The sequence below is a fragment of the Podarcis filfolensis genome (assembly GCF_964270895.1).
Source record: "Podarcis filfolensis genome assembly, chromosome: 15".
NCBI classification, from domain to species: Eukaryota; Metazoa; Chordata; class Lepidosauria; order Squamata; family Lacertidae; genus Podarcis; species Podarcis filfolensis.
This window is the reverse complement of record NC_139618.1, coordinates 27,993,357-28,007,069: the sequence shown is the minus strand read 5'-3', so window position 1 is coordinate 28,007,069 and position 13,713 is coordinate 27,993,357. Positions and strand designations below refer to the sequence as shown.

General features: G+C 46.6%; 1 long non-coding RNA gene across 1 annotated transcript in view; it reads left to right on the top strand.

The window, feature by feature from the left end:
• Window positions 1–12,192, top strand: part of LOC310750834 — a 33,236-nt gene extending 21,044 nt beyond the window's left edge. Inside the window, exons 2-3 of the long non-coding RNA XR_014542323.1 lie at window positions 10,802–10,871; window positions 12,082–12,192. This is a non-coding gene — a long non-coding RNA (uncharacterized lncRNA). The remainder of the gene's footprint in view (window positions 1–10,801; window positions 10,872–12,081) is intronic.
• The last annotated feature ends 1,521 nt before the right edge of the window (window positions 12,193–13,713 follow it).

The following is a 13,713-nucleotide window of genomic DNA, read 5'->3' as shown; positions in this document are numbered from 1 at the left end:
CTTTTGGTGGCCCTGCTGTAGAATTCCCATGCTGCTCCTGGCAAGCAAACTGGGGACAGTGTGGAAAAGATGAAGAAAGATACCTCCTTCCTCCCTCTCTCATAACACCCCTCCTACAACTCAAGCTTACCCAATGGAATTAATTGGCAGCAATGCTGGATGGACACAAAAAAGTACAATGTCACCAGAAGGTGTTTGAAATTTGCTCCCCTAAACATGTGATGATGGCCACTATCTTAGCTAGCTTAGCTTAGACAAATTCCAGGAGGAGACGGCTATCACTTATGATAACTAGATGGCAGTTTGCTTTTGAATACCAGGTACCAGAAGCAAACAAAGAGGAGAGAGCTGTTAGCTCCATGCCTCCTGCTTGCCACTTTCTGGAAGCTTCTAAAATGGCTACTGACGGACACAGAATACATGGTGGGGGGCATTTGGTCTGATCCTGTCAGACTCTTCTTGTGCTTTCAGCAGTACTTCCAGCTTGGACCAAAAGCAAAGAAACAGCTTGTGAGATTTGGAGAGTGTCATCTTCTTTACCAGCCTTTGGGTGTGGGCCAAAACTCAGCTCTGGGGCTAATTTAGTGTGGTCTGAGGAACTTTTTGTTGTTGTTGCTGTGATTTTTTATTTTTATTTTTGCTTTGTTTAAAATGCTGCTGTGATCCTCATTAAAATCCATATGATTTTCAAACCATGCTGCCATTTGGCTGTTTTATGGCCTAACATCCCTCAACCTTACTTGGGGGAGAAAAAAACCAAAGCATTGATGAGTCCTGAATTTGACAAAAAGGTCTTCTCAATAAAGCACACAGCAGGACTTCCCCTCACCTTGCAAAAACAGGAAGCTTCCATTGGCCTATCTGGTCCAGTATTTTCTAAACTTGCTGACAGCAATGGTTCTCCAGGGTTTCAGGCAGAGGACATTCCCAGCTCTGTCTGGGCTGCCTAGGATCCATCCTGGGACCATTTGCATGCAAACCAAGTGTTCTTTCACTGAACTGCAGCAGCCCCCCTGGGTGCCACAGGCATTGTTTCTTGGTGATGTACACTGACTTAGACTTTGCTGTTCTTCTGCTGCTGGTGGTGACATGCTGCTGTTCAGGCACATCCAACAGGCAGATCGTGATCTGCCGGCAGATCACTGGACGTCTGTGGTAGATCACTGGCAGATCACTGGCTCCCCTCCAAAGAGGCTCAACAACTTTGGAACCCCTAAAAAGAAGCCCAAGTTGTTTTCCCCACACCCCAAAAACTGGGGCTTTCCTCCTCCCTAAAAAGTTCAACAACTTTGACCTGAACCCCTAAAAAGGAGGGGAGATAGATCACTGCCAGTTTTTAACTCTGCAAGTAGATCCCAGTCTCTTGGGAGTTGGCCACCCCTGCCCTATAGTACAGTGGTACCTTGGGTTACAGATGCTTCAGGTTACAGACACTTCAGGTTACAGACTCCGCTAACCCAGAAATAGTACCTTGGGTTAAGAACTTTGCTTCAGGGTGAGAACAGAAATCGTGCTCCGGCGGCGCAGCAGCAACAGGAGGCCCCATTAGCTAAAATGGTGCTTCAGGTTAACAACATTTTCAGGTTAAGAACAGGCCTCCGGAACGAATTAAGTACTTAACCCGAGGTACCACTGTATTCAGCTGTGTGGTGGAACAAACAGCTCTGAACAACTCAGGGGCAGGATCCATCATGCACAAGGAAGGACATCTCCTCCCAAGTATCCAGAAAGTCCTAGACAACAGGGAGTTCCTTGGTCCTCTTTTCTCTCTCTCGCTTTGCCCTCCTCCCTCGTTATGCATCAAAGAATTTCTCTTGCACCGAACTGTACGTGACCCAGTTTTGTATCCCAGGCACCTACTGTTGTTTGAAAGCTCGTAATGCTGCTGTAATCCCAGTTGATCAAAGAGTCTCCCCTATCCACCTGCAGGTATGAATATATATATATCTGAACAAGGTAGATAAGAAGAGGTGCTTTGGGGTGAGAAGTAGTATAATGAATTCCTTTTTAAAGCAGAGCACAATCTCTTGGCTTCATCATTTTCCCTTGGTCCTCATCTAGGTTTCCCCCCACCCCCTCAAGACAGAGAGTGCTCCTCCTCCATCCCATACAGAACCCCATTCCCTGCCTCCACCCCTGCGGCCGAAATTTGACAATATACGATACATGAGCAGCACACATGCCCATGACGAAATGAACATGAATACAGTCAAACCTCAGCTCCCGAACACCTCCATTTTGGAGAAAACCCGGAAGTAAATGCTCTGATTTCCAAAAGTTTTTCGGAAGCCGACCATCCGACGTGGCTTCTGCTTGAGTGCAGGATGCTGCTGAACATTTCGGAAGCTGAATGGACTTCCGGAATGGATTGCAGTGGTACCTCAGGTTACATACGCTTCAGGTTACAGACTCCGCTAACCCAGAAATAGTGCTTCAGGTTAAGAACTTTGCTTCAGGATGAGAACAGAAATCGTGCTCCAGCGGTGCGGCGGCAGCAGCAGGAGGCCCCATTAGCTAAAGTGGTGCTTCAAGTTAAGAACAGTTTCAGGTTAAGAAGGACCTCCGGAATGAATTAAGTACTTAACCCGAGGCACCACTGTATATTCCACAACCGGGGTTTGACAGTAAAGAAGAAATGAATAATCAGATGCTGATTAAAAAATTGGAAAAGAAGGGGCGTGGTAATGGGCTCCCTGCACGAGAGGGGGGGAGAACCCATGGCCCTCCAGATGTGATTGAACTTCAGCTGGAACTGAGGAGAGTTGGAAGTCCAACAACATCATATATAAATCACAGATATATATATATCACACATATATATATATAATCATATATATTTTTTATTTATTTTCCATTTAATTATATACATTCACATCATCATTATCCACTTTATCACCTTGGCTCTTTAGAGCCTATCAGCTTCCTTCCCTCCCACCTCATGGCTATCAAAATTAACCTTTCTATCATTGCATTTTATACGTTATCCAATTCTAATTACACTCATTACAAAATAACTCAAAATTTAAATAAATATAGAAAGGTAGAAAATTTCTCATTACAGGTCTTCGGACAACTCTGCTAGTGATGTTAATTGCTTACAATAATCTTTCAAATATTGTAAAAAAAAATTATCCAGTCCTTTTGAAATACTTGATCATGCTGGTTTTGGATTTTTCCTGTCAGCTTTACCAGTTCTACAAAGTCCATCATCTTCATCTGCCACTCTTCTTTCATTGGTACTTCTTGTTGTTTCCATTTTTAGGCTAAAAGAATTCTTGCCGCAGTTGTTGCATACAGAAACAGTTTTTTATCTTCCCTTGGTATCTCTTCACCCATTATCCCCAATAGAGAGGCTGCTGGCTTTTTAACAAAAGTATTTTAAAACATTTTCTTTAACTCATTATATACCATTCCCCAGAAAGCCTTTACCTCTTTACAAGTCCACCACACGTGGCAAAAGATACCATCCCTTTCTTTACATTTCCAACACTCGTTGTTTCTTGTCTTGTACATTTTAGCCAATTTAAAGGTAAAGGTAGCCCTGCCCGTACGGGCCAGTCGTGTCCGACTCTAGGGTTGTGCGCTCATCTCACTTAAGAGGCTGGGAGCCAGCGCTGTCCGCAGACACTTCCGGGTCACGTGGCCAGTGTGACGAAGCTGCTCTGGCGAGCCAGCACCAGCGCAGCACACGGAAACGCCGTTTACCTTCCCGCTATAAAGCGGTACCTATTTATCTACTTGCACTTAGGGGTGCTTTCGAACTGCTAGGTGGGCAGGAGCTGGGACTGAAAGACGGGAGCTCACCCCGCCGCAGGGATTTGAACCGCCGACCATACGATCGGCAAGTCCTAGGCACTGAGGTTTTACACACAGCGCCACCCGCGTCCCTACATTTTGCCAATTTAACTGGTGTTAAATACCATCTATAAATCATTTTCATAATATTTTCTTTAAGTGCACTGCATGCAGTAAAATTAATACATTCCTTCTACAACCTTTCCCAAGATTCTAACTGAATACTATATCCAAAATCTTTAGCCCATTGTATCATCACTGGAAGTCCAACAACATCTGGGCAGCTTCATATTTCCCATCCCTGATGTAGAAGATCCACTGTATTGTGATTTGCAAATGGCTAAATTGAGTGCTAGATGTCTCAGATCCAGAACATGCAAGTGAGTACAGTGGTACCTCGGGTTAAGTACTTAATTCACTCCGGATGTCCGTTCTTAACCTGAAACTGTTCTTAACCTGAAGAACCACTTTAGCTAATGGGGCCTCCTGCTGCCACCACGCCGCCAGAGCACGATTTCTGTTCTCATCCTGAAGCAAAGTTCTTAACCCGAGGTACTATTTCTGGGTTAGTGGAGTCTGTAACCTGAAGCGTATGTAACCTGAAGTGTATGTAACCCAAGGTACCACTGTACAGCAGCAGATTCCAAGCTCAGACTTACAGGCAGCGGTTGGAGACATATACCTGTTGTTTAGATTGACAGAAGAAAGCACACCTGAGGGCTTACTCCTGAGTAAATATGCAAGGGATCAGGTCTCCTGCTGTTAGAATTTTAGATTGGCTCCCCCCCTTTTTTTGCTTAAAGCACTGTTTTAAATGACCAAAATCAAAGGTAATGTTGCAGTATCTATTCTGTTTTGGCAGAATCAGAGCTGGCCTGAATGTCTGCTGTGTTGGAAGTGGTAATGCTGTCTGTATTTGGAATATCAAATTGTATTCCGGTTCCTCATGTATGGCTCTCCCTCCCTCCCACCACCACTTTTTGGTTTTAAGTTTGCAGAAGTTGCAAGTGAGATAGCAAAACCATGTAAGCAAATCTGCCTGGGGCACTTTGTGTGTGTGCACGCACACACACACGCAAGACATGTTTTGTCTCCTCCTGCACCTGCTTAGTGGAGAGAAACACCAGACTCCAAGGCCAATTCCTGGATTTCTCCCTGCAGCCACATCCCCACTGCCTAATTCAATTTGTTGCTATTAGCAGCTGCAGCCATATTTTCCTTCCCCCATATGGCAAAAAGCAAGCCCTGTACAAGTGATATAATGATAAGGTAACATATATGAAACAGGTAGGTAACAATTATAATTAACACCCCCCACACATATGTAACTTTTTCATTCCCCCCATCCCAATTAAAAAATAAATTCAAAAGCAGTTCATTTTGGCATTTTGTTCTTAATCTCTTTTTCAGCTCATACCTAACAAAGAGTAAAAGGGGACCCACCAAAGCCACTTCCGCCCTTCGAAGGAGGTGGAATTGCAGGCTTCATGGCCCCACCACGCACGCGACGGCTGGAGTCCAGTGATTGGGGGGATTCCTGGCTGCGTTATCCCCTGGCCAGCCAATTGGCTGGCTCTGGGGGCATGACCTGCCCTACTTAAGGCAGGACGCGGCCAGGGATCTCCCTCTTTCCCTGCCTGCCAGCTGTTCCTGCTTTTCCCACCCTCCTGCCCTATTAGGTTTTCATTCCTTAATCTTGCTATGGACCTTGGTTGGTCGCTGTTGAGGGGCCTGGTAGGAATTTTTCCAGTTGGCAAATTGACACCAGCCACTTGGTTTTCGCCTACCTTGTAGCAAATCGTCACAACTTTCTTGGTATTGGTGGTTAGGCATTGGTATTGTTCTGTAGATGGAAGAGGGGAGGAAGCGCCATCACCTGCCCCGCATATTGAAGGGTAGTCCGATAAAGGATTCCGGGGGGCATGGCCCTGTCCGAAGCCTATGGAGGTGAGGGCCTAAGGCACGCCCCCGAGTGGTGACCCCGAGGGAGTTCCTAGTTGATGTGCATCAGCAGGACTCCCCCTACTAGTGGTTAACCCTTCCTGGACTTCAAGCGGACAGGCTGAAGTCAGATATAGTCGGTTAGGACCAATGCCTAAGCCAGTACCGCTCATCACCAGTAACCAATAAAGTTGTGGCCTTATTTAGCCCATTAACCTTAATAATTGTGTCATGTGTCTTTATTTCTACTGGTGGGGGGCGGGAACTCGCCACGCAACTTACTTGTGTTTGACCTCTGTTGATCACTGGATGAGGAGGAAGGTGTCTTGGCCTGGTGGGGCAGATAGAGGTTAGTCATCACCTGGGAGGGCCATTCTGGTGGTGGAGAAATGACCAATGTCAAGGATAAGCCAAGGCTGTTTAATCTAACAACCTGGTGCCCTCAACTTGCCCCCCCCCCCCAGGTTGGACAGGGCTGGTGGAAGATGTAGTTCAAAACTGTGCAGGGGGGCAGTGAAGGCTGCTCTAGAATATAGAGATGGGCAAGAATTTATAGGACTGTAACTGAAAATCCAGCCCCAGTGGTGGAATGGAAGGTGTTATGTACTGAGTTGAATAGGATCCAAACTGCAGCAGTCTGATTGGTCCTAGAACAATAGGATTCAGAATGCAGCAGTCTGATTGGTCCTAGAACAAAGCAGCAGTATGATTGGTTGGCAGGAACCACGCAATCATGCTCCAGATATAAGTGAATCCACAACCTGATTGGCTTACAGTAGAATTCCAGAATTAGCCAATCATGTGCAGCCCATTGTGTAAATAATGTATATAAAGCAGATACTTTGAGGGGACATTCATTCATTCCTCCTCACCACTATGAGCTGAATAAAGAGCATGAAATCACTTTGCGACTCTGAGTGTATTTCACTGGCGACAAAGGTGGGATCCCGCTGAGCTGACTGCCACACACAGCACCGCAGCACCGCCACCTGCCGCACCGCTGCCCCGCACCGTGTATCCAGGCTTCAGCTCCAGGACACAAGGAACTCAGAATGGCCACCGACAGCAGCTTCTCGCCGTTCAACCCAGCATCTGGAGACCGGGAAGCGTACGCCTCCCGTTTCACCTTCCTCCTAGAAGCCAAAGGGGTCACCGACGAAGAAGACGCCAAGAAGAGGGTGATATTCTTCAGCGTCTCTGAGTATATTTCAGAAGGGATGAAGAACAGGGACAGAGGGACGATGGGGTGGAGAGGGGGCAGATGGGCAAAGGGTGGTAGCAACTGGCTGGCTAAAATCATACAGTGCAGGGCAGAGTATCTGCTATTGCAAGAACCTGGGGGGGGGGGAGGGAATCCTTTTGCTTACATCAGCAGCTGCAGAAAACCTATGATCCCAGGCTAGTATTTTCTGGCCTTGAATGGGAATAAAGAGCCAACTTTCATAAAGCTCATCTTGCCTGTGGAGAACAATCTCTAGACTCCTCAGAGCCAACAGCTGAGCGGCTGTTTACAGGCGAAGCCCACTGACCAATTGGGAAGAAATAAAAAAGAAAAAAAAGGTAAAGGTTATTCCATGGAAGGAATAGCCAAGAATAGTCTGTGACAGTTTAAACCAGAGGTCAGCAAACGTTTTCAGCAGGAGATACATTTTAAATAAAAGGACACATTCTACTCATGTGAAAACATGCTTATTCCTGGACCGTCTGCAGGTTGGATTTAGAAGGTGATTGGGCCGGCTCTAGCTCCTGGGCCTTAGTTTGCCTACCCATGGTTTAAACCAGGGGGTCAGCAAACTTTTTCAGTAGGGGGCTGGTCCACTGTCCCTCAGACCTTGTGGGAGGCCAGACTATATTTTGAGGGGGGAAATGAACAAATTCCTATGCCCCACAAATAACCCAGAGATGCATTTTAAATAAAAGCACACATTCTACTCATATAAAAACACGCTGATCCCCGGACCATCCATGGGCTGGATTTAGAAGGTGATTGGGCCAGATGCGGCCCCCGGGCCTTAGTTTGCCTACCCATGGTTTAAACCATAGCAGATCTGCTAGCTAGATTTCTGCTGCTCTTACCTTTGGTGAGGCCCAGGTGGTCCAGCACCCAGAGAGTGGAGCCTGGATACCTGTGTTTAAAGCTCAACTGTGATTTTTGTTTATGGTGTGAACTGTAAAAGGTAAAGGTCAAGGGACCCCTGACCATTAGGTCCAGTCGTGACCAACTCTGGGGTTGTGGCGCTCATCTCGCTTTATTGGCCAAGGGAGCTGGCGTACAGCTTCCGGGTCATGTGGCCAGCATAACTAAGCAGTTTCTGGCGAACCAGAGCAGCGCACGGAAACGCCATTTACCTTCCTGCTGGAGCGGTACCTATTTATCTACTTGCACTTTGATGTGCTTTCGAACTGCTAGGTTGGCAGGAGCAGGGACTGAGCAATGGGAGCTCATCCCGTCGCAGGGATTTGAACCGCCGACTTTCTGATCGGCAAAGTCCTAGACTCTGTGGTTTAACCCACAGCACCACCCGCATCCCTTAGGTGTGAACTGTAGGCAGCTGTTATCATTTGGTCCTGGTTCCTCCTCTGTAAAGTGAGAACCTATCTCTCAGGGCTGTTGAGAAGGGTATATGTGCTGCAAGGAAGACATGAAGCCAGAAAGACATGCAAGCGCGTTGCAAAGTCAAGCAATCTGTACTGATAGGAACCGATGATCTGTACAGACGACGAGAGCAAAGCAGAGTGTTTTCCCCGCCTTTCCCTCCTGAATCTAGGTTCCTTTCCACCTTAAAAAAGCTCTTGTGTTACATTATCACATTATGCAAACCAAATATCACAAAAAAGGCTGGTAGTTAACAAACAGACTCCTAGATTAGGCCTTGCCTCTGGGACGCTACATAATCAGCTTGCCTGCTTATCTGCTTCTGATCAGGGCAACATATCTTTATCATTCTGCAGAGTGAAGAAACTTACCCAAGTCCCACAGGAGCCCAGGAGCATTTCCGTTACATCTCTCTTCCCTTTTTATCATTTTTTTTTAAAGAAAACCTAGGTCCCAATCTCTTTCTAAACATTATCTGAAGTCACAGAGACAAATAGGCACTAATTGCAGTAGGTGGGAAGGAGATGCCTCGCTTATCTTTTTGGGTGATGGATACTTGGGTATGAAACGAAGGCTACCTAGTTCATACAGGGCAGTGATCCCAGGTGTTTTTATACTGATGATACTGACTCTGGATTTAATGACCTAGTGTATGTGTTCTTTAGATATTGTATGCATTTCTTCATTTACTTAAGATTATGGGAAGCCAGTCCTGCCATGTTCTTCCTGCTCATTCTGTTGTGTGCCCCCTGCCCCCCCCCAGACATCTGCCCTAAAGTCCTGTGATGATGGCACCACTGTCCTGATGGAGAGAAATTCTATAGCTGCAGCTGTAGCCCTCTCATTGCGGCAATTGTGAGGAGCTGTGCTTGCCAAACAGGATCTCTTTTGTATGTACGGTATATTAAAGGTGAGAGTGCAGAGTGATATACCCTGTTTCACATAAAGTGGCCAGAATCTTTTTATACAAACATTCCTCCCCACTCCTCTCATTGTGTACTTGCATTTATTGTGGCATCGTTGGATCTAGAGAGTAATCTCCTGCCCACAATATTTTGGGAGACGAAGGACTTTCATAATTAAACCATCCAGACAACAGTCTTGCCGCCTTTATGTTCTGCACAACACTTCGCTGGTATTAATCAACTGCTTGTTGGTAGGAGTAACGAGTCTGTCCACATGGCTGTGTTAGGCTTCCTTTGTCTGGCACATGGGAGATTTCCCTAGCTATTGGCCAAGCTACTGTGATGTCACAGCATGTCATGATCAATTTGGCGGAAAATATTCAAGTTGAACAAACAAGTCAACATTTTGTTTGGATAAATCAGAGTCTTTGCAATTCATATCCCCTAATAGTTTCTGATGGAGAGAGAAGAAGAGAGAATACTAATTTACCTTACTGCATTTGGCATGGCTTGTATAGATACCCCAGTAGTGAATTAAGCATTTCAAACCTGGAAATATCTGCCATCTTCAGTATGACTGGTGACTACATTTCCTCAGTTATGGTAGTAGTATATTTTGCATAAACAGAGACTGCGGAGCCAAACGTTAGAGCAACCTTTCTAAACCTAGTGCCCTTTCTTGGACTGTAACCCACAACCAACATGCCCAATGGTCATGGATGATGGGAGCTGTAGTCACACAACATCTAGAAGCCTCCGGGATGTGGAAGTCTACATCAGAGCATTGAACTAGAAGGAGGGACATCTGAGTTCAAATCATTCAGCCATCTCTCAGCACAACTTACCTCACAGGGTTGTTGTGAGAATAAAATGCGGGAGGGACACGAACTGCCCTGAACCCCTTACAGGAAAAGCAGGGTTTAAATGCAATAAATAGATGTCTATCTTCCACCATCCTTGCTGCAGAGCCATGGAATTATTTGTTTTGCCAGCCTTGTATCTTGCTCTCCAACCACAAAGGTTCTCCAAGACATTCTCAAAAATAAAACCCGATCTATAGGCTGAAGATACAGCCATCACAATATGGAGTACCATATAAACTATATCCTGGCTTCGGAGAAGAACCTTTCTAGGTATTGGTTCTCCTGTTGGTCTGAGAAAATTCCATCTCGAAACTGGAGAGACTCTTCAAGTAATCTGCCTTGGGAATACTTGGTGATTTTGCCGGTAATGAACAAACCTGGGCTGAAGTCCACCAGTTCCTGTGACTTCTGGCTGTGCACTTCCTCAATGGTGATGGGAGTCAAGAGAGGTCTCCGGGGTCAGATCCACCACCCAGTGAAAACAGATGCTTCTGGACAGGTGGTATCAGTGGGCCCCAGTCTGTAGAAACCTTAGAAGCTGTATCTGTTGGAGGCACTGGGGAGACAGGAATGCATGAAGCCTCCTGGATCCAGCCCCCTTGCTGGTGTTGCTGTTCCCCCAAGCCCATAGCAAGCAGTGGCTACAAGAAAATGGCCTCTCAGCTAGCTAGCTAGTTGTTTTTCATCTCTGTGTATTGCAGATCTCCTTTGCCTGGGACGTTCCACAGCTACCCGCTCTCTCCTGGGGCTCCCCGGGGTGTGCAGTTGCAGGTAAGTGGGCTGGCTCCCTGATCTCTTCTTCCTGCTCTGAACACCCACAACAGGCAGGTTGGAGGTAACATGACTGGACTCCAGCGAGCCAATTAGTGCAAAGCTGGGCCGGGTAATTGCCGTTTGATAAGATCCTTTGTGCTGATACTGCCAGATAGATAAGGAGCCTGGAACTGATCTCTTCAGCAGCCTCTCCAACTGGTGTCAGGTGGAAATAAAGACACACATTTCGTGCTCAGTAGCAGCTCATCAAAGTGATCAACGGATGAGCCACTTGTTTGAAGCCTGGGATGGGGTGTGTGTGTAGTGGATCAGAAGAACATGCCTTGTGAAGTGCTGAAATGTAAGTTTAAGATGTACATTTGATAACTACAGGTACTTAGTTATCTGTGTGAAACTTCACCACCCCTGTTCTTTCTCTTTGTGTGTTTTCCACATGTTATTATTATTAGGGTTATCAATTCTTGAACTTTGTTTTTGTGTGTGTGAAGGGATAGCATTGGGGACAGATCCTACAGGGTTGAGTCAGAAGTGAAGCCATGGGGTAGGGCAGGTCCTGCCCACTGACCTAAGGCATGAGGGGAACCTTTTCAGCCCTAGGGGCCACATCCCCTTTAGAGCAACCTTCCAAGGGCCACATGCCATTGCTGCCGCCAAAGGCAAAAGTGGGTGGGTCAACAGAAATAGGCGGAGCTGAGAGAAGGGTCTTCCCTGAAGATCTCAGAGCCCGGGCACATTCATATGGGAGAATACAGTCATTCAGTTAGCCTGTCTCTAAGCCATGTAGAAATTTATATGTCATAACCAGCACTTTGAATTGAGCCTGGAAACAGACTGGGAGTGTGTGGAGCTGCTGTACCAAGGACATTGTGTGCTCCCTGTTACATACACACCTCTCCCTTCAGGCAAGCCAGAGGCATGATTCCAGCCAGGCAAAAACACTCAAGCAGAGCAGGGCAGGTGAGGAGTGTGACCTGCAGAGGACCCCAGAGGCTGAAAGGAGAGAGGGGAGGCCTGGAGGGCAACTGATCTCAAAACCCCACCGCCCTAAAAAATGATGGGGAGCTAAACCAGTGTGGGAAAGGGCTCCTGTCTCTGACCTCAGTCAAAATGAGACCTACTCCGGTGTAAATGGGCTTGCTCAGACACATCCCTGGTGGTGTCCCCTTAACCTCCCCAGTCCCTTCTCTCCTGTTTTGTTGACATTTAGACTGAAAACTTCTCAAGACAGAGACCTGCCGTCTTCTTTTGTTATTATGACACTCCTGCACATTTGGTGCGATGCAAGTCATACTAATAATTGGACTGTATCCCAGATGCCACCTCGCCACTACTCTGCCATCAGCCTTAATGGGGCTCTGGTGGAAAAACTGCAGTGAAATGGCCATCGGTGTTACCCCACCCCCCAAAAAAGACTGGGGAGTTTTTCTGAATCTTCCCTGCTTTCTCCCCCCGCCCCTGCAGCCCACTGCAATTTGTCCAGACTTGGACTTTGCTTTACTCTGAGGAGTTGCGGCGTGAACTGCAATTGTGGAATCGACCTCAGGCCAAAGAGCATGAAGGCAAGTGAGAGAGATTAAAACAAACCAAGGGAAGAGGAGACATGAGGAAGCCCTTCTGGGAAGGCCTTGCATTGATTGAGATGGCTGGCTTTTGCATTCTGTCTGTGCCGATAGAGTCACCTGCACTCTCTTAACCCTTCAGTGAGAGCGATGATCACACAATGCAACACTGTCTAGAAAAGCTAAGGAACGGAGCAGTATCGGATCCTGATACTCTGCCACGGCCTGGTAGTTGATGCCTGCCTGTGCCTTAATTACATCATCAGTCCCATTAAATAATGCAGCAAGTGAGCGACACTGAATGAATATGCAGCAAAATGTACATAAATGAAAGTTGGAGCATATCTTGCCTCCTTTGAGTGAAGCTGGCAAAGCTAGGACTAGGAAGAGCCATAGTTCAGTGGCAGAGCCTTGTGTACAAGAGGTCCTATGTTCACCTCCAATTGCATCTCCAGCTAAGACAAGAAGATCCTCCTCTTCGAAACCCCATAGAGAACCACTGTCAGTCAGTGTAGACAACCCAAAGCTAGATGGAACCAATTGTCTGACTCAAGATAAGGCAGCTTCCTTTGTTCTGATATTTTTGGCTAAGGGGAGGAGGAAAGGGAGATGGGGAGGAGGATGCCATAGCAACAGATTGGCTTGGAATGAACAGCAAGAATTACTGTGGAGTGGGTCATTTTTGCTTGCAAGAGATGACACAGAAGAGGAATCCTCTCCTGGCAATCACCAGCAGAAAATCAACCAAGGATAATAAGAGTAATCTTCTATCATAGTAAACCCAGACTTGAACCTCTCTTGCTGGCACAGATCCTTTGCAAATCGTCCCTCAACCCTGAATGCATGGCATTCAAAACCAAGGAATGACAACTGATGCTTAGGCATAGTGGATCACCTTGCCCTTCCAAACCTTGCCCAACTGACCAATGTTTTTCCTTGTGCAATGCAATGTGTGAGCAGAAGCCCAGACTGCAAAAACTGGTAAGGAGTCTCGTGAAAGTTAAATGAAGTTGGCCATGGTGTGGCATGGAGCTTGAGAAGAATAAGAGGGGACATACAAGATCAGACTATATCAGTCCAGGCCAAGCTACTGCATCCCACAGTGGTCACCCAGATGCCTTTGTGAAGCGCACAGCCTTCTCCCCTAGTTATTAAGGCAGTGCCCAAGTAAACTGTGGAACCCACTCCCACAGGAGACAATGATGGCCAGCAACCTGGAGGCTTTAAAAGAGGATTACAAAATTCATAGAGGAGAAGGCTGCCAATGGTTTACTAACCAC